Source organism: Eurosta solidaginis, chromosome 3, assembly GCF_040869045.1.
Source record: "Eurosta solidaginis isolate ZX-2024a chromosome 3, ASM4086904v1, whole genome shotgun sequence".
Classification (NCBI taxonomy): Eukaryota; Metazoa; Arthropoda; class Insecta; order Diptera; family Tephritidae; genus Eurosta; species Eurosta solidaginis.
This window is the reverse complement of record NC_090321.1, coordinates 164,718,584-164,742,399: the sequence shown is the minus strand read 5'-3', so window position 1 is coordinate 164,742,399 and position 23,816 is coordinate 164,718,584. Positions and strand designations below refer to the sequence as shown.

The following is a 23,816-nucleotide window of genomic DNA, read 5'->3' as shown; positions in this document are numbered from 1 at the left end:
GAGACTACTAGTGTATTCTATACCGAAATATCATAATTTTTGTGTTTTATTCTTTCAAACTCATTTATAGCACGAATAGAGAACCCGACCTCGGGTCCAAGAAGCATGAACAATTTTTGTTTAAGATATTCCAATTTTGTGCTCAGAAATTTCTTCAGTAAGTTCTGCCTTCTCTGCAATGATAACTTAGAAATCAAACAATTGTAACTTAGAAATCTTTGTCAATAATGCTCTATAAATGTCTTACCGTACTTGTTCTGATGAATGGGTCGGAATCAGAGAAGTCCCGCCGACGACTTATGGTCCTCTCCGTGATGCCAACCGCTAGGTCATGTTAATGGAATGTGTACACGCAATAAAAGGCGGAAGCTGGATGAGAACTTGATTATGCGGCAGTTACTCACGAACCTACGTACCAAAAACGTGTCAGCTGACACGACCTATCTTATGGGTGTGCAATGTAAACGAAAACTCACCGACGTCCAACGCCCGTACGTACGTAGCCCGGAACGTACAAATCAAAACAATTTTCACCCCTATTCAGCATTTTGATTACGTTCCAGTTCTACGCTCCGCTTCAATCGAAGTTTGGTATTCTGCGTTACGACGGAATCGTAAAGAGAAGAGGAGAGCCCTGGTTCAGTTATGTACAGGTTGGCTCATCTCATCAGCTGATTTTAGTTATGTCATTGCATGGTCGAAGGGATTGTCAAAAGGAGATGGCAAACTCAAAATGAAACCAACACATTGGCAACATTTTACTTACACATACAAAAACTGCTAAGTTTTATGTTTCCATTCCATACCATTCGCACCAACACCAATACACAGATTTTGAAAATTTGAACAGACATATTTTGTTGCTTTACAGATGAGCCAACCTGTATATAGTTGAACCATGGGAAGAGCAAATAATTTTTCGAAATCAGCTGTTGGTACGGAATGGGTGAACATTGGAACAAAATAAATTAAAGAGAAATTGTAAAAAACACTGAAAAATGGTAATATTTTATTATCCACGCCATTTTGTACAAAGAAAAGCAATATAATATATTGCCGCAGTGTTATATTTTTTTGAGTAAAGTACTTTCATAATTGTAAGTGTGTTTTTGTCGTTCTTTTGGCCAATTCCCTGCCGTGGCCACCAAGTTTTGTTAAAACGGATTCCTGCACGAATATAGTTGAGATTTTTTGAATTTTAAGGATGCTAGTTTCATTGCAGTGGCCTAAAATACTCTATGAAGATTTATTTATTCTTTCCGCAAGGATTGTTTACGTTTTCGCTTCAACTTTTTCTACGCCGGCATATAACTGGACCCAACGAACAGACACATATTATAGCTGTCTAAGGCTGAGTAACACAGCACTGTGCTGTGTTATTGTGTTAACACCCAGTAATGTGCGGCACGCACACGCACACTTATCGATTAATTTATAACACCCCTACAAGACGGAGGTAACTAGTTCACCCACACATTCAAAGCTTTTTTCGCTATCCACTAACACATCGACGTTTCTTGCTGTCATCGAAATGACAGCGTCATCTTAATACGACAATTTATTAATTATTCCGGGAAACATTTTAAAACGATGAAAAACTATAATTGTGGTAATTAAACTAAAAAACTAAATAAGTGCTTGTGCTACGGGCTTTTAGGTGTGACGTGTGTTAGCTGTTTAGGCACTTCTAAATTAACCTGGCGCATTAACTAGAGGCAGCCAAGTCCTCTTGCCACCAATTGGAATTGGAAGATTCGATTTCCAAAACTAAAAAAGGTAACGTTTTCAATACAGTTCACAACCTAAACAAAGGTGGTATCAAAAGACGCGTGTCGAGATCCGTTTTTAGAATCTGAAAGTTGTATAGAATCGACGGGATGGCCTAGAAGGTCTGATAGGGGTGGGTGTTCCCCGCGTTGGGCTGACAGGACGTTTTCTTCCCCGCAAAAAGCTGATGGACCGCTCGTATGTGTGCCCACATAGTACAAATCCTTTATTCAAAAAAATAATTTCACATAGCAAATGGGTATAGCAAAACGAATACCAGCAGTCACTTTCCGGGAATGTAGCACCACTTCACCATCTAAATGAGCAAGTGGCCCTCCAGAGCTAGCCAAATGTGATGGCAGCATCGACTTGGATATAACGTATATCTCGATTTTTTTTTTAAACCCAATTCGGGGGGAAACATGCTGAGTTGAACTGACTCCATCAGCCGTGACTGTATTACTTAAAGCCAATGAGCTGCCTAACGCCACAACCCATTAGCTTGTACGTAAAGTTGCACTATTTCCAAGTGTCATAACTGGCAAATCTTTACATTGTATACGTACCGTAGCTAAACCGGATGTTCGATCTATATCTTCCACTGCACCTGGGAAAGTACGTCCATCATGAAACGCACTTGTACCATGTTGTGTGGTGTGCGATAACAACGTGTGTATTTTGTTTATATTAGACCATCGGAATCGATAATACATCCAGATCCATTCGATGCAGTGACTGGTTTCCCAGTGTAGTAATCGAACGGTCGCATATCCTGTATTTCTATATACCCCACCGATGGTGTATAGGCGTGTACTACGTTGGCAAGAAAATTGAATTGCTTTCGGGGGTGGCAATGTAAGGGCGGATACATTTGGGATGACTATATTTCTGTTGTAAAGTAGGAAAGCGGAGGCACAAGTGATAGCCGCAACTGGTAAAATATTAGCGGGCCCACTTGTGTTTGGTTGGTTACGAGCACCGTGTCTTTATTATGACCATTTTTATAGTGATGGTTTCGTTTATTTTGCTTAAACTACTCAAAGCCATCACATCAAAATTCTTGTGTGTTTTTTTTGTTTGTTTGTTTTGATCTGCGTTTGCCTTCATGGTGATCTGTCACAAATGTCGATTCTCGATCAAAACGAACAGAACTCAACGAAAGGTAGAGCTTTTGGTAGAAGGTTGCCGTATGCCAATTCGTATATCGTAAGGCTGGGATAACAGCAACAATAAATATGCTAGGTCATAATCCACAGGCGATTAGCGGATAGAGTGTAATAACGATTAACGTTATACGAATAGGAAGAGATAAAAGGGCTGAACATAGGGGCAGAGCAGATGAGTATCAAAGCGATTGTCACCGTATAAGACCGCGCTAAAGTGGCGGAAAGTTTTTTAATTGTGACTCTGTGATGTGAGTTTAAAAATTTTTCTTTGCAAACAGTGGTGATTAAAATTAAAAAAAAATAAATAATACAAAGTGTTAACCTATATAGCCTGCAATAAAAAGGTGGTGATACCGTGGAAGCAGAGGTTTGCTGAAGGAAGGGAGTACAGATACGTGGGATTCTGACCTACATACGAGTAAATGGAAGTGGCTGATCTTTGATTTCTATATATTGATAGCTACGGCGAAGTTGTGTCACGGATCCTTTCAGCGCGGGAGGCATAAATGGCACAACTTGCCGTAAGTCTTAATTTCTAAGCTATTGTCGTACATATATGTATAGATAACCTTATACCGAGGCGTTAATTTTAAACGGCGGTAAAAAGCATATTTCCAAAATTTTTATACATATATATAATCACACGAAGTACGAAAAACGTGATTTTCAATACATATAAAGTCGCCCAGTTACCCGGAAAAAACCCGTTGTGAACACCGTTATTTTTTTTTTTTGAACATATGCCTTGTTGCGACGTAGCCCGAACATCGCCACCAAACAAACATAGATCTGGTTTTATCCGCCGCCCTCAGGACGTATACCCAAGGATTACAACTTTAATTAACTTTTTTTGTAGTGAGGTTTAATTTGTTTCTTTAAGCCGTTATTTTGTTGGTGTAATTTTTTTTGTGAGATTAACACATGCGCACACGCGAACCAACCTTTAAGTGCATATAATCCAAGTTTAAACATTTAAAGTTTTTTTTGATAGCAAGTAAAAATATTTTTATTTTAGAGCACCCTATTGTACTCCATAGAGGAGAAGCAAACGCTTTTGACAAAGCTTTATATTTATAGCGCCCAGGTGGTGGGACATGCTAAAGTTATAATTTCATAACTTGTTGCGTGTTAGCATGATGATAATGCAGTCCCAGTAGACTGGTTCAATTTTAAGTTATTTGTTGTTTAATTGCATATGACTGATTTTTTTTGTGGTATATGGAATTTCATGTCAGGTCAAATTAGTATATACGTTTTGATTCTTTTTTGTGGCTATTGTACAAAGCGAGTCTGCCCAAGACAATTATTTGAATTTTCGCAAATATTTTGCGAGATACATATATATATAAATACTTAGATACATACATACATTGGTAGGGATATAACCACCTTACAGAGCTCTAGTAGGTAGGATTCCCTAACCGTATTGAGATTTTTGGTGCATTATTGGTTTATACATATAGGCTTGGCGGCAGGGCGGTTTGTCTAAATTCGTGAATATATAAAATCATTCATATGTAAAAGACGTTAGTGTGTAAGATGTTTTATTGTATACGTTTTCATTATTTGAATATATTTTGATGTTATTAGTTCCGAAATGATGAGATAAATACCTTTTTTTGGGCGGGTTGTGAGGATGGCAGGATGGAGAGGTAAGTGGAGGGGAGGGACATGGCATTAGGGTGACCGCAGAGTAGGTTGCGTGATGCGAGCGGTCGAAGGCAGGGTGGGCTTCTTGGGGTTTGAAGGTGTGTGGGTAAAAACGAACGAAGAGGAGATATGAGTATGTGTCCGTCCGGCTCTTTGGGATAGGGTTAAGAACCACTACCCATTGTTGCACTGAGCTAGTCAAGGGTGCCCCAAAGAGCCAAAAGTAGGTGTACGTGACAATATTTATATGGCGCCCAAGCTAAAACGAAAACTTCGCTAGTGTACTGCTGAGTATCACTGAGCTTTTTAGAAATAAAATCAGCGCTGAAAGGGTTAAATTGGCGCCCATGAACAAAGCAATAATAATCCTAAGCAGTATGCCTTAGGTATATAAACACATTTTTTAAAATTATTACTCCTTGCTTTTCAAACAAATTTTATTTAAACCTTTTTATCCAAATCGTTCATTGCAATGGGGTGGATGGAAGCTGTCATCCTGTCGAGTAAGGTGACTTGCTTAAGCGTTTTTTAAAGTTCAATTGCCCTAGTGCGTCGGGGTCAACTCATCTGTCCCCCCCCCCCCCCCCCCCCCCGCCCCCCCCCCCCTACAATAGTCAATCGGTGACATAGGTATCTACCGGCACATTTACCTATTTGCACCGCCATAACACAATACATATTTAGATTTCAAATTTTTTATCATAGTTGGATGATTTGATTCTGCAGTTTAGTCTTTGTGTATGGAGACCGAAATTGGAAATTAAATTTGTGATGCTTCATACATAAGTACATACAAAGTTGTTTAGTGACCACAACCATGCGGTAACATGCAGGGGATGTGATGCCTAGAGTTTTTTTTTATAAATAGCCACACACTACATAACCCAGTAACGTTAATCTATGCTCCAAACCCTCCGATTGGAAAACCTTTTCAGGTGTCATCCTATCCAAACTCCCGCAAATTAGCACATCGTTATAGATTTGAATTTATGAAAGATTAGTCCTACTTATATTTGAGTTTTTTTCTTTTAAAATATTTGAGAACAAGGCGTGCCGTTTAGCACATATAGACGGCCATAGATATTCTAGTTTTTTATACAAATGTTATCTAAAATATAGGGGTCCATAGTCGGTAAACTTTCTATTATTCTGTTTTGAGATACACGGAAAATAATTTCTTTTATATGAGCAATACACCACCTGCACATAACACTCGAGCCAAAACAAAGATTGCAGCCATGGCATCTAATGACACAAACGCGAACGCCGCGGTTGAAGAGGATGCCTCATTCATAGATTTGTCAGATCGTTTTGGAGGGGCGAAGAGTAGTGGGGATAAAACGGGAGAGAAAAGGGACAAAGAGGGAACCAGCAGTGCGACACCTATGACGGGCAGTATAACCGGGACGATGCCCAAGCAGAACACCGGAGCACAGGTAACTCAATCCGTGCTCGTACGGCCACCCGTATTATCTTTCCCGCGCCCGCCACCCTTCCATAATTTTTCGAATCACGCCACAGCCCAGCGATCTAAAACCCAGCACATTCGCGACGAATTTGCACCTATGATTAAAGAAATGATGGGTGAAGCGAAAGAGGCCCTTTTAGGGGAAATGAGAACCAACATGCAGGAGATAATGAATAGTTTGCGAAACTCAAACGGTGAGATGGGAGCTGTTGGGGGTGGAAATAGAGCGCGTGTTCCATACAAGCGAAGGAGACACAACATTAGCAGTGAGTCCATGGAGTCGAGGCGGTCGATTCCTCGAAATGGAATTGCCGATGAAAATGTCAATAGCAATGGAAATAGAAATAATAGAGATACCCTTAACCATGTAAGGCCTGCGGCGGGTCCCTTGCCGGCGTTCACAGCGCAAATACATCATCGTCAGATCCAAGCAGCACAACCAGCTAGGCATAATTCGTTCTCGGAAAGCGTCCCAATCGAAAATCAAGTTAGAACGGCAGTTAGTAGATCTGAACTTAACATAGAAAAGTGGGGAATTAGTTTTCAAGGATTCCGGGATTCCATGACTATTGAGGATTTTCTATTTAGATTGGAATATTTAAAGGAAAAATATGGGTGTTCATGGGGCGATATTTTGCGTGATTTCCATCGTCTGCTGGGTGGCGAAGCACGAGAATGATATTGGTTGTACATTCGTACGAACCGAAACGTAGACTGGCCAACTTTGCAATTTGCGTTACAGCGGCAATTCGCCTCCCAGCTCACAGATTTTGAACTAATGAGGGAAATCAATGAAAGGAAACAGAAGCCCGGAGAAACAATTGACGAATATTTTCATGCTATAGGGGTACTTCGATCTCGGCTAAGGAACCAAATACCCGAACACGAAATGGTACGTCTGGTCAAGGGGAATTTACGGGAATCGTTGGCGAAAATGGTTTACCCCATCGCGGTGTACTCCGTTGAGCAGTTGCGGATGGAATGCAAGGAGGTGGAGAGGTGTTGCCCCCGTCGCGAACGTATGCCGCAAGGCGGATACGTGCCCCGATCTTATCAGGTAAACGAGGTCACACCAACACAGAGTGATGATCAGGAAGCTCCCAGAGATGAGGGTCAAGTCTCTGTGGAGGAAGTCCGATACCAGCGCGTAACGAAACACCCTCCAGCGCGCGGCCAGACCAGCCGTAAAATAGTATGTTGGAATTGTGGAATTGAGGGTCATTTGTTCACTGAGTGCATGTCCCTACAGCGACGTATATTTTGCTTTAAATGCGGAAAGTTGGATGTTATAACACCTAAATGTCCCGTATGTAATGGGACGGGAAACGCGAAACGGAACGCGATGACGACGGGGGTGTCGCGCTCCACACAATCCCCGCAAGAATAGATAAGTCAACCAACACACCCACAGATTTTGAAGATGCCATAGGTGAAAATGAACAGGTCGCAGAAAACTTTAGAATTAATCAAAACCCTGATAGACAGAAAAATGGAAACAACAAAAATACCTTTAACCGTCCAGTTACGCTTTCGCTTGAGGAGCGTTGGCGAAGGTATCGAGAAGCTCGCGAACAAATTTTTGCCGACAGCGTGTTGCTGGGTCGACGGATGGTATCGCGCAGGATACAAAAGGCCAGAGAACGGTTTCAACGAAGAAAGCTTGTGCGTCGGGAAGTTGTGGCCACGGTTAAGAGAGCACAGCGAAATGACCCACGAGTATACGCTGATATAGAGGTAAAGGGGATGAAATTGCGCGGATTGTTGGATACGGGGGCATCGGTGAGTATTCTAGGACGGGGATGTTGCGAGCTAGTCAGCAATGTAGGGGTACCTATTGAAAGGTTTATCTCAAGTGTCACGACGGCGGGAGGTGGCGCACATACGGTACTGGGAAAGCTGACCGTACCTGTAAGGTACAATAATTTAGAAAATAACATTACATTCTATCTGTGTCCATACCTTGAGCAAAATATATATCTGGGGATTGACTTTTGGCGTGTATTTCAGTTAGCTCCGAGCATCATAGGGGTCGATGAGATTGATTTTTCGCGATTAGAACAACAGATGGTGACAGTGGAGGATAGACACGAGCGTCGCATATTGCATGACTTAACAACAAAAACGGTTGCAAGAAGTCAAAGATAGTTTTAAGACGTTTGAACAGGATGGACTTGGTCGCACGCCGCTCGAAAAACATTCCATCAAGTTAGTTGACGAAGCCGTGCCGGTGAAAGATCGTCACTATCCATTGTCGCCGGCCATGCAATCCATTGTATATGCTGAAATAGACAAAATGTTAGAACTAGGAGTAATCGAAGAAAGCGAAAGTCTCTGGAGTAACAGAACTACTGTTGTTCGAAAACCTGGAAAAAACCGATTTTGTTTGGACGCGCGGAAGTTGAATGCCCTGTCCGTTAAAGACGCCTACCCGTTACAGAACATAGAGGGCATAATCAGTCGCATCGATGATACGCATTACATCAGCAGCGTAGACCTAAAGTTCGCCTTTTGGCAAATAGAATTAGAGGATAAATGCAAACCCTACACTGCTTTCACCGTCCCGGGACGTCCCCTGTACCAATTTGTAGTTATGCCATTCGGCTTATGCAATACGGCGCAGCGGTTGTGCTGATTGATGGACCGCGTCATACCGCAGAGGTTAAGGTCAAACGTGTTTATATATCTGGATGATTTGCTCATCATTGCTCCCGATTTCGACGCACATTTGAAAACTTTGGAAGAAGTGGCTGGTTGTCTAAAAGGAGCAGGGTTAACTATCGGATTAGAAAAGTCAATGTTTTGTTTCAAAGAATTGCCATACTTAGGTTATATTGTAGGCGGAGGTATGTTAAAGACGGATCCTGAAAAGGTGAAGGCTATCCTAAATATCCCCTTACCGAAAACAGTGAAACAAGTTAGAAGTTTTCTGGGAACAGCTGAGTGGTACCGTCGATTTATAAAGGATTTTGCAATGCTGGCTGCACCACTGACTGATACCTTAAAAAAATCGAATAAGTTCCAAATGACATCGCAAGCCATAGAGGCCTTTAATAATTTGAAAAAAGCGCTAACGAGCGCACCTGTACTAAAGCACCCGGATTTCACCCGTTTTTGGGTCCAATGTTGTGCTGTATCAAAAGACGGATGATAATGCTGAAAATCCCATCGCGTACTTCTCTCAGAAGTTAAACGAGTGTCAACGGAAATATAGCACAACCGAAAAGGAATGTCTCGCGGCGGTGATGGCAGTGCAAAGATTTCGACCGTACATTGAACTTATGCCATTTACCGTAGTGACGGATCATGCCAGTCTAAAGTGGCTCATGTCACTTAAAGATCTGAGCGGAAGATTAGCGAGGTGGTCCCTGCATTTGCAGGCATTTAATTTCAAAATCGAACATCGAAAAGGGTCGGAAAACATAGTTGCTGACACTCTATCTCGCTGTATAGAAGATATATCACAATCGTTAATAGCAGGCATGGATACGATAGAATTCGAATCTGAGGAATATTTAGGGTTAATAGGCACGATTGAGAAAAATGCTGAGCAATTCCCCGATCTAAAAGTAGAGGACGGTTTTATTTTTAAGAAAATGCTAGTTAGGGATATCGAGTTGGAAGAAAGCCAGTGGAAGCTATGGGTACCGGCGGCATTAACATCGACGCTAATTGAAAACGCGCATTGTGCTGAAACAGCCGCACATGGAGGAATGACCAAAACCTTTCATCGTTTAAGGCGCATGTACTATTGGCCTAACATGGTCGTACAAGTCCGGAATTTTGTCCGTGACTGCCAGGTCTGCAAGGAAAGTAAGCCTAGTAATGTAACTTTGAAGCCGGGTATAGGGTCAGAGGTTATCACGGAACGACCTTTCCAAAAAATTTATATAGATTTTTTAGGAAAGTACCCCAGATCTAAGAGTGGGAATACTTATATTTTTATAGTTGTGGATCATTTTTCTAAATTTACCTTTTTAAAGGCAATGCGTGAAGCAACGGCGACCAACATCGTGAAATTCCTGACCGAAGAAATCTTCTACAAATTCGGGGTACCGGAAACAATACATTCTGACAATGGGAAGCAGTTCACGTCAAAGCAATTTACCCAAATGGTAGAGACGTATTGCATCAAACATCTAAAAACCGCCTTTTATTCGCCTCAGTCTAATGCAGCGGAGAGGGTCAACCAATCGGTTTTGGCCGCAATCCGCGCATACTTAAAAACAGACCACCGAGATTGGGATATCTACCTACCGGAAATTGAATGCGCATTGCGAAGCGCAGTGCATTCTGCCACGGGTGTATCGCCCTACTTTGCCCTATTTGGAATGCACATGTTCACCAGTGGTGCCGATTATGCTTTGGCCCGAAAACTTAGTTCACTTGATGATCACGAATTGCTATCTCTGAACAATACTGATCGATTTCGGATAATGCGGGATAAAATTAAGGATAACTTACATGAGGCATATAAAACAAATGCGACACGGTATAATAAAAGGATTCGCGAACTGCGCTTCGTACCCGGGCAGGAAGTATACAAACGGAATTTTGTGCTAAGCGACTTTAAAAATAATATTAACGCGAAATTTTGTAAAAAATTTACGAAATGCAGGATAACTAAAGTACTTGGGAAGAACATGTACCTGTTAGAAACACTTTCTGGACGTAGTTTAGGCGCCTGGCACGCCAAAGACTTAAAACAATAGGGTCCTTTCCATTTTGATGTATCTCCAGCGATGAGGGTCAAGTCGTCCGGAGATCAGATAAAAGTGCATCGTCGTGTTAGCTAACCTGCGAAACAATAGAAAGTAACCACAAAGTAAAGTCCTTTTATGGAAACGTCGTAACTATTTCGACACGTATCAAAACCGTTTAAGTTCTTTATAAGACAACTTCGGGAACTTCAATTTAGCTGTTTTTCTTTTGATAACCATGTAGAGTAGATCTTACAAATATTTACAGTTGTCTCTAATATACAAATTTTAAGCGTTTTTCAAACTAAAATTTATGAAATATTTTGAATAAGACCGTTTTTGTGTTGGACTTAATCATGTTTGAAAGAAAAAAAATCATGTGGACATCATATGGAATTAGTTGATTTAAAAACGTATCCACTTTTTTTTAACAAAAACTAGCCTTATTTGACTTTTTAATTTTGCAAATTTCTATAATACGTTGTAGCAGATTTCAATTCAGGTTAATATATTTCACTTGAATGGGTCTAAGCAATTTTTGATTTACATTCATAATAGGACTCAATCGAATTTGAAAGAGAATCGCGATTAGTAAATCCATTTTGTTGACTTATAGACATTAATTGGGTACATTGTGTGTATAAACTAGGGACTGAAGCAACTTTGATACGTGTCGACTCAATTTTATACTTCCCGTAAATCTCCATTTGCCATACCGATGTCGTCATCATTCCGCCTGTTACTTCATATGCCCGGCATAGCTCCCGAAGCAGGAGACTGTGTCAGGGGTGGGTGTTCCCCGCGTTGGACGGACAGGACGTTTTCTTCCCCGCAAAAAGCTGATGGACCGCTCGTATGTGTGCCCACATAGTACAAATCCTTTATTCAAAAAAATAATTTCACATAGCAAATGGGTATAGCAAAACGAATACCAGCAGTCACTTTCCGGGAAGTTAGCACCACTTCACCATCTAAATAAGCAAGTGGCCCTCCAGAGCTAGCCAAATGTGATGGCAGCATCGACTTGGATATAACGTATATCTCGATTTTTTTTTAAACCCAATTCGGGGGGAAACATGCGGAGTTGAACTGACTCCATCAGCCGTGACTGTATTACTTAAAGCCAATGAGCTACCTAACGCCACAACCCATTAGCTTGTACGTAAAGTTGCACTATTTCCAAGTGTCATAACTGGCAAATCTTTACATTGTATACGTACCGTAGCTAAACCGAATGTTCGATCTATATCTTCCACTGCACCTGGGAAAGTACGTCCATCATGAAACGCACTTGTACCATGTTGTGTGGTGTGCGATAACAACGTGTGTATTTTGTTTATATTAGACCATCGGAATCGATAATACATCCAGATCCATTCGATGCAGTGACTGGTTTCCCAGTGTAGTAATCGAACGGTCGCATATCCTGTATTTCTATATACCCCACCGATGGTGTATAGGCGTGTACTACGTTGGCAAGAAAATTGAATTGCTTTCGGTGGTGGCAATGTAAGTGCGGATACATTTGGGATGACTATATTTCTGTTGTAAAGTAGGAAAGCGGAGGCACAAGTGATAGCCGCAACTGGTAAAATATTAGCGGGCCCACTTGTGTTTGGTTGGTTACGAGCACCGTGTCTTTATTATGACCATTTTTATAGTAATGGTTTCGTTTATTTTGCTTAAACTACTCAAAGCCATCACATCAAAATTCTTGTGTGTTTTTTTTGTTTGTTTGTTTTGATCTGCGTTTGCCTTCATGGTGATCTGTCACAAATGTCGATTCTCGATCAAAACGAACAGAACTCAACGAAAGGTAGAGCTTTTGGTAGAAGGTTGCCGTATGCCAATTCGTATATCGTAAGGCTGGGATAACAGCAACGATAAATATGCTAGGTCATAATCCACAGGCGATTAGCGGATAGAGTGTAATAACGATTAACGTTATACGAATAGGAAGAGATAAAAGGGCTGAAAATAGGGGCAGAGCAGATGAGTATCAAAGCGATTGTCACCGTATAAGACCGCGATAAAGTGGCGGAAAGTTTTTTAATTGTGACTCTGTGATGTGAGTTTAAAAATTTTTCTTTGCAAACAGTGGTGATTAAAATTATAAAAAAATAAATAATACAAGGTGTTAACCTATATAGCCTGCAATAAAAAGGTGGTGATACCGTGGAAGCAGAGGTTTGCTGAAGGAAGGGAGTACAGATACGTGGGATTCTGACCTACATACGAGTAAATGGAAGTGGCTGATCTTTGATTTCTATATATTGATAGCTACGGCGAAGTTGTGTCACGGATCCTTTCAGCGCGGGAGGCATAAATGGCACAACTCACCGTAAGTCTTAATTTCTAAGCTATTGTCGTACATATATGTATAGATAACCTTATACCGAGGCGTTAATTTTAAACGGCGGTAAAAAGCATATTTCCAACATTTTTATACATATATATAATCACACGAAGTACGAAAAACGTGATTTTCAATACATATAAAGTCGCCCAGTTACCCGGAAAAAACCCGTTGTGAACACCGTTATTTTTTTTTTTGAACATATGCCTTGTTGCGACGTAGCCCGAACATCGCCACCAAACAAACATAGATCTGGTTTTATCCGCCGCCCTCAGGACGTATACCCAAGGATTACAACTTTTTTTGTAGTGAGGTTTAATTTGTTTCTTTAAGCCGTTATTTTGTTGGTGTAATTTTTTTTGTGAGATTAACACATGCGCACACGCGAACCAACCTTTAAGTGCATATAATCCAAGTTTAAACATTTAAAGTTTTTTTTGATAGCAAGTAAAAATATTTTTATTTTAGAGCACCCTATTGTACTCCATAGAGGAGAAGCAAACGCTTTTGACAAAGCTTTATATTTATAGCGCCCAGGTGGTGGGACATGCTAAAGTTATAATTTCATAACTTGTTGCGTGTTAGCATGATGATAATGCAGTCCCAGTAGACTGGTTCAATTTTAAGTTATTTGTTGTTTAATTGCATATGACTGATTTTTTTTGTGGTATATGGAATTTCATGTCAGGTCAAATTAGTATATACGTTTTGATTCTTTTTTGTGGCTATTGTACAAAGCGAGTCTGCCCAAGGCAACTATTTGAATTTTCGCAAATATTTTGCGAGATACATATATATATATAAATACTTAGATACATACATACATTGGTAGGGATATAACCACCTTACAGAGCTCTAGTAGGTAGGATCCCCTAACCGTATTGAGATTTTTGGTGCATTATTGGTTTATACATATAGGCTTGGCGGCAGGGCGGTTTGTCTAAATTCGTGAATATATAAAATCATTCATATGTAAAAGACGTTAGTGTGTAAGATGTTTTATTGTATACATTTTCATTATTTGAATATATTTTGATGTTATTAGTTCCGAAATGATGAGATAAATACCTTTTTTTGGGCGGGTTATGAGGATGGCAGGGCGGGTTGTGAGGGTGACCGCAGAGTAGGTGGGCAGGGTGGGCTTCTTGGGGTTTGAAGGTGTGTGGGTAAAAACGAACGAAGAGGAGATATGAGTATGTGCCCGTCCGGCTCTTTGGGATAGGGTTAAGAACCACTACCCATTGTTGCACTGAGCTAGTCAAGGGTGCCCCAAAGAGCCAAAAGTAGGTGTACGTGACAGGTTTCAGGTCATACTAAATCGCTCCCGGGGAGGGTCCTTATCGCTACAACCAAAGCAACATTATTTACTCTCTGCTTTTCATTCATACGTATGTGTATTTTTAAATAATAAAAAAAATGTTATATTATTCTAATATATATCATCTCTGCCGGGGTGCGATTCAGCTCAGGATATGCCAAAACAACAAGAAACCTACAATTAAATGCAGATTCACGTGTCATTTGCCAAGGATTTACCGGTAAACAAGGTACTTTCCACAACCAACATGCTTTGGAATACGGTACAAAATTGGTTGGATGTATTTTCCCAAAAAAGGGTGGAACTACGCATCTTGGTTTGCCAGTATTTGCTTCGGTAATTTATATTGATTTGTATTGATTAAAAATTGCAATAATAGATAATGTAATGTGAATTAAAATTGAATAGGTAGCCGAAGCAAAAAATGCAACTGATCCGCATGCAACTGTTGTTTATGTGCCGACACCGGGAGCTGCTGCTACTATCATAGCAGTATTACTAGCACGACATTTCTTTAATTGGTTGCATAATCGAAATTGTGCCCTAACATGATATGGTTCGTGTTAAGCACGCTATGTTAAAGCAAAATAAATCTTGTCTAGTCAGGCCCGATTGTCCAGGTACATCGCACCAGAAGGGGTAAGTAAATTGCCTACCATATTAAATATATAAACAACATGTATGAATTTGTTAGTGATAATTTGTCATGCTTTTGTTGATAATCAACTGAAGAAGGCAAATACCAAAGAGTTCGAAGTTCATGTAAATATCAATTGATTTCTTTAAATAGCGTTTGGAGAACAAAACCCATATGTATGTATGCATACAACTGCATAGAAAGGGAGGGATTAATTAATTATGATCAGTAGATTTATAGGATTTTTATTATTTTCGCTGCCTCGCCGTTGCCATTACATTGCGTTAAGAGAGGACATCAACACCTTACCCACAACCAGTTAAAATTTTAGTAAATTTTGCTCTTTTCATTACTGATTCAAAACGTGGGAAGTTATATATGTAGCATTCCATGGAGAATGGTAAATTTTAGCAGACTTTCGCATTGCGGTCATTATTAATATTCAATCCCTAGAAGGTTCAATGTAGTCATATCAATAGGTCCGGAGATGGTCGGGTTAGTGCCTCAATGGTGCTTGTTACCGGAACGTAGATAGATAATTTATTGAGGATTGCACAGTGACTTGCACATCTCCTTCACAGCACCTCATCGTAGCCGACTTCTTTGATGAACCCTAGCAGAGTTCTTGGCTTGAGGTATTAAATGTGGGAATACACTGGCCATGGTGAGCCCATAAACTTAGCCCTACCTTTTGAGATTGCTTCGTATTCTTGGAGGATATGTTCCGCCGTCTGCTGATCGATCACAAAATCGGCATGTGTTATTCGATAGTATGCCCACTTTCTGCATACAGCTGCTCAGTCTATAATGCCCTGTAAGAAAGCTCTTGGGATTGTTCGGTTATCTTTCGATAGGTCTATTATTGCCCTGTAGCGACTTGTGCTATAACTTCCTAACAGTAACTTAGATTGTCTCAAAGCTGGCGTATTGCTCCAGTGTTCTTCTCTCTTTTCCCCCCTTCTCCTAATAAATGCCCCTGTGAGCCAACTGACAGGAACGGCTCGGGATCGATGGGTCATGCAGTTCCTGCCTCTCTTTCCGGGTTGTCCGCCTGCTCTTGTTGTAGCAGTGCTTCGCCCCATCCAATAGGTGCGACAGATCACAAATTGTCATCAATGTCCTCTAACGGGAGTCCAAGGAAACAGAAAGTTTCAACAGGGGTGGACCATAATGAGAGGAGTGTTAGAGGCGTTGATTCCACAATACAGCTAAAGAGATGGTTGGTGTCATGTGGGGACACATTATAAGCAGGACATATGTTTTGTATGTCGGGGTTGATTCTGGATAGGTAAGAGTTTAACCTGTTGCAGTATCCAGATCGAAGTTGGGCTAGAGTGACTCCCGTTTCCTTAGGGAGAGTGCGTTCCTACTCTGCTAGTTTTTTTCTTTGAGTACAGGATTCACCGGGCAATTCCTGGCATAGAGGTCCGACGCCTGTTTGTGGAGTTCACTCAGGACCTGCTTGTATTTTCCAGCTTCATGCGGGTGTGTTCTCAGGTGCCGTATTTTCTCATAATGTAATGAGGGCGTGAACAACAAGAAGCCACAAAAGATTTGTAAAAGTTACGAGGACGTCGGGTTTTGGGATCAAGCCCAGAGCAACCTGTCCGATGCAACCATCCCTTGCACATGACACACTGACAAGAGTATAACCGTCCTAAAAAGATTCTTTTCCGGCAAACGCATCAAAACCATTTCTCATGACCGGGGTCAGGAGAAGGACACGGATTGGGTTCGATACCTTCCCGGAGGAGGAGAGTGTGGCGCAGACCCGCTGCATGGATCTGCTGGGAGGATGATAATTTGTGGGAGGGACGCAACAAACTAAACACTAGAGTCCGCCTGCTCATTACCCTGTACTCCCCTGTGGCCTGGTACCCAGTGCAACAGTACTACGTTGTGCACCCAAGGACCAGTGCTGACTTTATTTCGAACGCCACAATTGCCTTTAGTGGGGCCTGACTGTCTGACTGAGTATGGCAATTGTTTCATTGGAGCATCAGCGCTGAAGGTTCAGCTTAGCGCACCAACATATGGCGAATACTTCCGCTTGAAAGCTGCTCGTATGTGCTTTTAGAGGTACTGATATTTTGGCTCTGGGTCCGGGGACTCTGGCTTCAATCCCCTCTGGCGTCTTCGAACCAGGGCCGTAGAGAGAAAATCCGGGCCCGGGATTAAAAAAATTTACGGGTCCCCTATAAAAAATCCACTAATACATTTGATTAACGTGAATTAATGACGTTTCATTCATAAATCATTATTGATGGATTACATCAAAAAAAATTTTGCCACATCAACTAAATGGTTTTTGGCTAAGAGCTGACAATAAAATTAACATAGAATATTTACTATTTGTGTTATTTTATTGTAACGTAGAAATAAAATTCTCTTTTAATAGCCACATATTATTTCAAATAATCTTTTCTAATTATTTGGTAACATTTTCATACATTTCTGATAAATTTAATGATGATTATAAATTTTAATTATTCAATATTGAATGTTCGGATATCAAAGAATGGCTTTACTTGCTTTTTTCGCTGCAAAATTTTTTATAATAATATCAAAATTTAACTGTCTTGCCAAAACGGATGCAACACAAAGCGTGGCAAGTCCTAAAACTCGCTCTTTAGATGAACACGATCTATGAAAGTCTTTCATTCTTGAAAGGACGCTGAAGGAACGTTCTGCACTAAAATTGTATACATATTTTGAAAATAGACGGCATTTAGCAATACCAATGGTGACAGGCCTTTATCAAAATTTGCTTCGTAAATATGTTTCAAGTGAACTATTTGAGAAATATCCTACTTGTATTTTTCGACAAATTTTGCTGCGCTCGCCCGAATCGTAGTTTCATCCATGTCTTAAATTGCCACAAAAAGGAAAACTTTTCGTTCAAATTTCTCATAGCTGCAAATCGTTCAGTAATGCCAGTGATTACCGAATCAACGATCACCAAGAATGTATTGTTTTTGAAATCAGACTCTGAATCATCCGTAATCATCTCATTTAAATTATCTTCAGAACGCCTTTTGGGTTTTCTCTTTCGAATGTCCGGAAACTTTGGCGAGATGTTCAATTGAATAGCAACTGTTTTGCATTTGTTTAAAATTGTTTCCCATTGGTTCCTGATCAACTTCAAATCAGCTAATAAGGCATCTAGATGTCGGACCTCAACATCTGTGGTGGCGTCTCTCGCTTGGAGGACCACGCTTCTTTCATTAATGGTAGGGTTTTGAACCAAATTGAGGACAGCAAGATACATTCGAACTTGTTGATGTACTTGAGAATGCCGGTAACATCGCCGTATGCTTGCGCAGTCAAATTTGGTTTTTGGCTGAAAGACTATGAAGAGAGCTAGGTACATTTTTTTTGAGGATGTCACATCGTTGTGGAGTGCTGCCGAAGAAAATAATTGCAGCCGTACAACATTCTGCAGCATCAACACCACATAAATTGATAGCGTTTTCTTTTCTGAAATAAATTGTTGCCTAAGTAAATGGTAATACTCTACCCCATCGGGTTAGGGGGTCAGAATATACCCGCTGTAGGTATACCTGTCGTATGCGTTAGCGGGGACTAAAATATCAGATTCCAGGGGCTGTGTAGCGCAACCCTGCAGGTTGCCAGCGCAACATATAGCTTCCCCAAACCTAATTGTCAACCTCACCTATCCGCGGCGAATCCTGCTTCACTAACAGACGCGGCTCTGGCGACCCCAAGCTCCTCATGGAACTTGGGATGGGGAGGGAGGGGATGGCCTGAAGGTTTAATGTGGTCACATAAATCGTTCGCGAGATGGTCGGGCTAGCACCTTAATGGTGCTGTGGTACCGGAGCGTACCGGATCTGTATCCGGCAAAGGACCATCACATCGATAATACTCCTCAAAGTCTTCGGGGAGCAACATTATCGCTACAACAACAACAACAACAATAGAGCAACAACGCTTGCGTAACACTTTATCCAGAAAAGAAAACGCTATCATAGCTGCGGGTTGCACAAGGCGAGTAATCAGCATTCGAGTTTTTGTCGAGAATGTGACGTAGTGCTCCGTTGTAAGCTCCTTTCATATTGGCGCCGTTATCGTACCCTTGTGCACGATAATCTTCAATCATGTATGGCAAATTAGATCAGGGATTTTCTGAGCAGTTTTTTGGTTACAATTCACGAAAGCCAAAATCTGTTCTGGAATTGTAAATTTGTTGCTTTCGAATTGAAATGGAGTGAGCGCAAAATGAACGTAGTCAACGTGACTAGCATCACGCATAGCATCAACGATAATAGCAAAATACTTAGCTTTCTTGCCTTGATCTAATATAGTTTCCCTCACGTGCTTTGCACAAATTTCTATAAACTCGTTCTGAATGTCTGGGGAAAGATAGTGAACTTGTAAACGTTTTTGCTGCTATTGTGAAATCCTAACTTTCTCCAAATGATCTCTAAGTATCGGATCATAATGGCTTATGAGATCTTAGATGCCCAAAAAATGTCCATCCTATCGCTTTTTGAAAAAAAAATAGTGCCCAAAATTCTATATAAAATTTCTTTCCACTTTTGAGTTTCAGTGATTAGCTGTTCATTGATAAGTGTATCAATTGTAGCCTCCTTTCGAATTAGGTTTTGTAAAGATCGCCATTGAATATAACATTTAATGTGATCTTCAGTATTTTCGTGTGATGGCAGTTTAGCGTATAGCTTCTTCCATACCTGGAATTTCGAATATTCGCCAGGACAACAAATTTTAGGTCGATTTAAAGTATTGGTGCTTAACAGACGACATGGTAGGCAATAAAAAGCATTTCTACTGGCGCTCCACACCAACCAGTGGCGCTCCACTTTCTCTCCATTTGGCAAGATTCTGTTTAACAATGAGGTAGGAAATGCCTCGTCATGACAATCACGTGGAAAAATAACAGGACACTTTTGATGACCTCGACGAATTATTTCGTTAACTTCTTCAGATCGCAAAAACTCATTATTCACGGTACCGATATCGAAGTCGTTTAAATAATCTAGACTTTGATACAGAGTTGGTGGTATTGTTGGAAGGCTTTTTGAAGACGAACCTTCATCAGTGTTACCACGAAAACTTTACGATTTCGGATTCATGTAAACATATTTTTGTTTGATGTTTTTATTGTCTCCTTACTGTTCGAGGGACCAAGTAAAAAATCATTATCAATATTCGTTGCTTTTGAAATTCGGCTTAAAATTTCCAAATGGAACAACTAAAGACTCTCCTGAATTAAAAAAAATGTCTTAGTACCTCTAAATCGCGGGCCCCCCGAGAAATACCGGGCCCCCTGAGAAATATCGTGCCCTGCGCTTGCCAGGCTAAGGCTCCAGCTATTAGGAGTGATAAAGCTGTCAGATCTAGAAGCAGCAAGTGGCTTAAGTCCTAGGAAGCTTCTAGTATTTGTCCAGAGGACGGAGTTTTTTTATAACATAGGCCCTGGTTCTTGATATGGTTTTCAGCTTGGTCGTTAAAACAAACTTCTGGTAACACTACGGACTCATTCAGTCTATGTGAGATCCTCATGAACCGGCCACTTCAACCTAACCTATATTTTGTGTTTTGGTTTTTACTTTAGAATCTACTAGTTAAGTAAGCGATGTCAGCTAACTAAGCGTCTTCAAATGTAGATCCATAAGGAACATGAGGTCGCCAGAGCCTCGGCTGTTAAAGAAACAGGATTCGCCACGGGTAGGTGACGTTGACAATTGGGTTGGAGATGCTATATATTGCGCTGGCAACCCATTGAAAGGATTGCGCCACAAAACCCCTTGAATCAATTTGGTATTTTAGTCGCCTCTTACGACAGGCATAGCTACCACGGGTATACTCTAAGCCCACTAACCCGCTGTAGCCATGAGAAGCGTGAGTGCACTTTGGGTGTCGCAAGGCAAGTTCCGTCGTGTCTGGTGTTGTTGGGTGAGCGGCCAGGCAAGGCAGCAGGGTACACATGCACCATTCAGGAGGATACCCTCGTTGAGCCCAGAAAATCGGAAAATTAGATGTACTGCTCAGATCCAGCAAACGAGTATGTTCTGTACTGGCATATGATAAACTTGCAGACAACCAAACGTTTACTTTCCTGTCCAAAAGGGAATTGGTGCTCGGCACTGCTGCTAAAGAAGGATAGACGTAGTCATATCAATTCGTTCCCGGGTTACTCGGGGAAAGCAGTTTTAGCAGTACTTTGCCCGTTTCAATTTGCACATCCATTCAAAGAACTTCGCATAATGGATTAAACAGTCATCTGCATTTATTCGTTTTTGTTTTTGTAGCACGCCTAATTTACTATCTATTACCCCAACATCTATCAATTATCCCTTGTTATAATCTTCGGGTACCCCTGGTACCGGAAGATGCCTTGGCATGGTGGAGGTTCACTTGAATTTATTTTACAGGTCCTGATTCTGGTTATCTGAAATCCCCTTGAGTATCTTGTATTTATTAAGCACTTCCGGTTATATTAAAAACTTATTATCTATCCTTACTGATATTCGTTTCTTTTTCATTCTAGGTAATTCGATTTGACGATGTGGGCATAGCAATATTCCAGCTGTGGCTGTAAGAAGAACGTACATTTGCTCAAACTACAAGAAAACTGCGACAACTGTCCCTCGGCCTTTTTAATATCACACATAAGGCCCTACCACGCATATTATGGGAAAGGGTCAAGTTCAAAGGCTCAACATCACCTGCAAATCGACTTTGATAGCACGAAATGGGGCTGCATATATTCCGGTATTATATCTACAACACTCATATCTATGCAAACTGATACTAACAACACCACCCGCGCAGGAAAAATTGAGCACAATCAGTGTGAGCTTCGAAACTCAAAATTGTTTCAGAAAGGGTACGACTACGAATGAGTTTATGTCTACATATGTAGTTTGTACATATAAATATGCACATATGTAAGGTTTACTAGAAAATTAAGAAATTTATTTGTAAAAACCATTTATACATAATTTATTCATAATTAAATATTATTTAAACAAAAGGGACTCGTTTCATTCATATAACAAGTAAGAACGGGACTGTCTTCGGCTGTGCCGAAGACTTCATACCTTTCATGAATGGGGCTGAACAATAATCTTATCCCGTTCGTAATCTCCGAATAATCGGATGTATAAGATAAGAAATATATAGTGAACAGATCTACATACCTTAACGATTTTTAAGATAAATATAAAATAAAAAACGGGTAGGTACTTTGTGTGAGGATGCAAAGTTTCAGGTTTTTTGTGGTCTGCGTGTAAAAACTATGACTACGAATCACGTATTTCAAAAATATATGACGAAAACGTAACTATTTGATGAAATTTGATGAATTTTTAAGATTCTAGCCGTAAAAAAAGGGTCAAAATGACAGTTTATATGAAGTATATAATATATATACGACCGATCTCTATGATTTTTTCAGACAACAATATATGCTATATACGTAAGCATTTTGTGAAATTTGAAGCTTCTAACTGTTAAAATGGGGCAGAAATTGCGCAAAGTTTCTTATCTGAACAATCGGTTGTATGAGATATATACTATGTGTACCACCGATCTCAATGATTTTTTCAGACATCAATATATGCTATACACGTAAGCAGTTGGTGAAATTTGAAGCTTCTAGCTGTTAAAATGGGGCCGAAATCGTAAAAAAAATATAAATATACTATATATATATACTATATATACCATCATATATATATTATATATATCACCGATCTCTATGATTTTTTGACACAACAATACATACTATATACGTAAGCAATCGGTGAAATTTGAAGCTTATAACTGTTAAAATGGGGAAGAAATTGCGCAAAGTTTCTTATCTGAACAATCGGTTGTATGGGATATATACTATATATACCACCGGTATCTATGATTTTCTCAGACAACAATATATGCTATACACGTAAGCATTTGGTGAAATTTGAACATATCTAAACGATTTTTAAGATAAATATAAAATAAAAAATATGTAGGTAATCTGTGTGAGGATGCAAAGCTTCACGTTTTTTGTGGTCTGCATGTTAAAAACTATGGCTACGAATCACGTATTTCAAAAATATATGACGTAAACGTAACTATTTGATGAAATTTGATGAATCTTGAAGCTTCTAGCCGTAAAAAGGGGTCAATATGACAGTTTATATGAAGTATATAATATATATACCACCGATCTCTATGATTTTTTCAGACAAAAATATATGCTATATACGAAAGCATTTTGTGAAATTTGAAGCTTCTAACTGTTAAAACGGGGCAGAAATTGCGCAAAGTTTCTTATCTGAACAATCGGTTGTATGAGATATATACTATGTATATCACCGATCTCAATGATTTTTTCAGACATCAATATATGCTATACACGTAAGCAGTTGGTGAAATTTGAAGCTTCTAGCTGTTAAAATGGGGTAGAAATTGCGAAAAGTTTCTTATCTGATCAATCGGTTGTATGAGATATATACTATATATAGAACCGATCTCTATGATATTTTCAGACAACAATATATGCTATATACGTAAGCAATCAGTGAAATTTGAAGCTTATAGCTGTTAAAATGGGGTAGAAATTGCGAAAAGTTTCTTATCTGAACAATCGGTTGTATGAGATATATACTATATATACAACCGATCTCTATGATTTTTTCAGACAACAATATATGCTATATACGTAAGCAATCGGTGAAATTTGAAGCTTATAGCTGTTAAAATGGGGTAGAAATTGCGAAAAGTTTC

The 23,816-nt window shown here is 40.1% G+C and overlaps 1 long non-coding RNA gene and 2 pseudogenes across 2 annotated transcripts; 1 reads left to right on the top strand and 2 right to left on the bottom strand.

The window, feature by feature from the left end:
• The first annotated feature begins 1,510 nt into the window (after positions 1-1,510).
• On the top strand, positions 1,511-22,066 carry LOC137246741 (uncharacterized). Of its 2 annotated transcripts, none has more exons than XR_010951681.1 (4): positions 1,511-1,776; positions 14,569-14,758; positions 14,831-15,061; positions 21,592-22,066. It is a non-coding gene; the product is annotated as an uncharacterized lncRNA (long non-coding RNA). The 2 variants fall into 2 exon arrangements; XR_010951680.1 differs by lacking the exon at positions 1,511-1,776 and adding an exon at positions 14,392-14,492.
• LOC137243456 (serine protease HTRA2, mitochondrial-like) lies at positions 1,998-5,286 on the bottom strand (annotated as a pseudogene).
• On the bottom strand, positions 11,634-14,122 carry LOC137243448 (serine protease HTRA2, mitochondrial-like; annotated as a pseudogene).
• Positions 22,067-23,816: the final 1,750 nt, after the last annotated feature.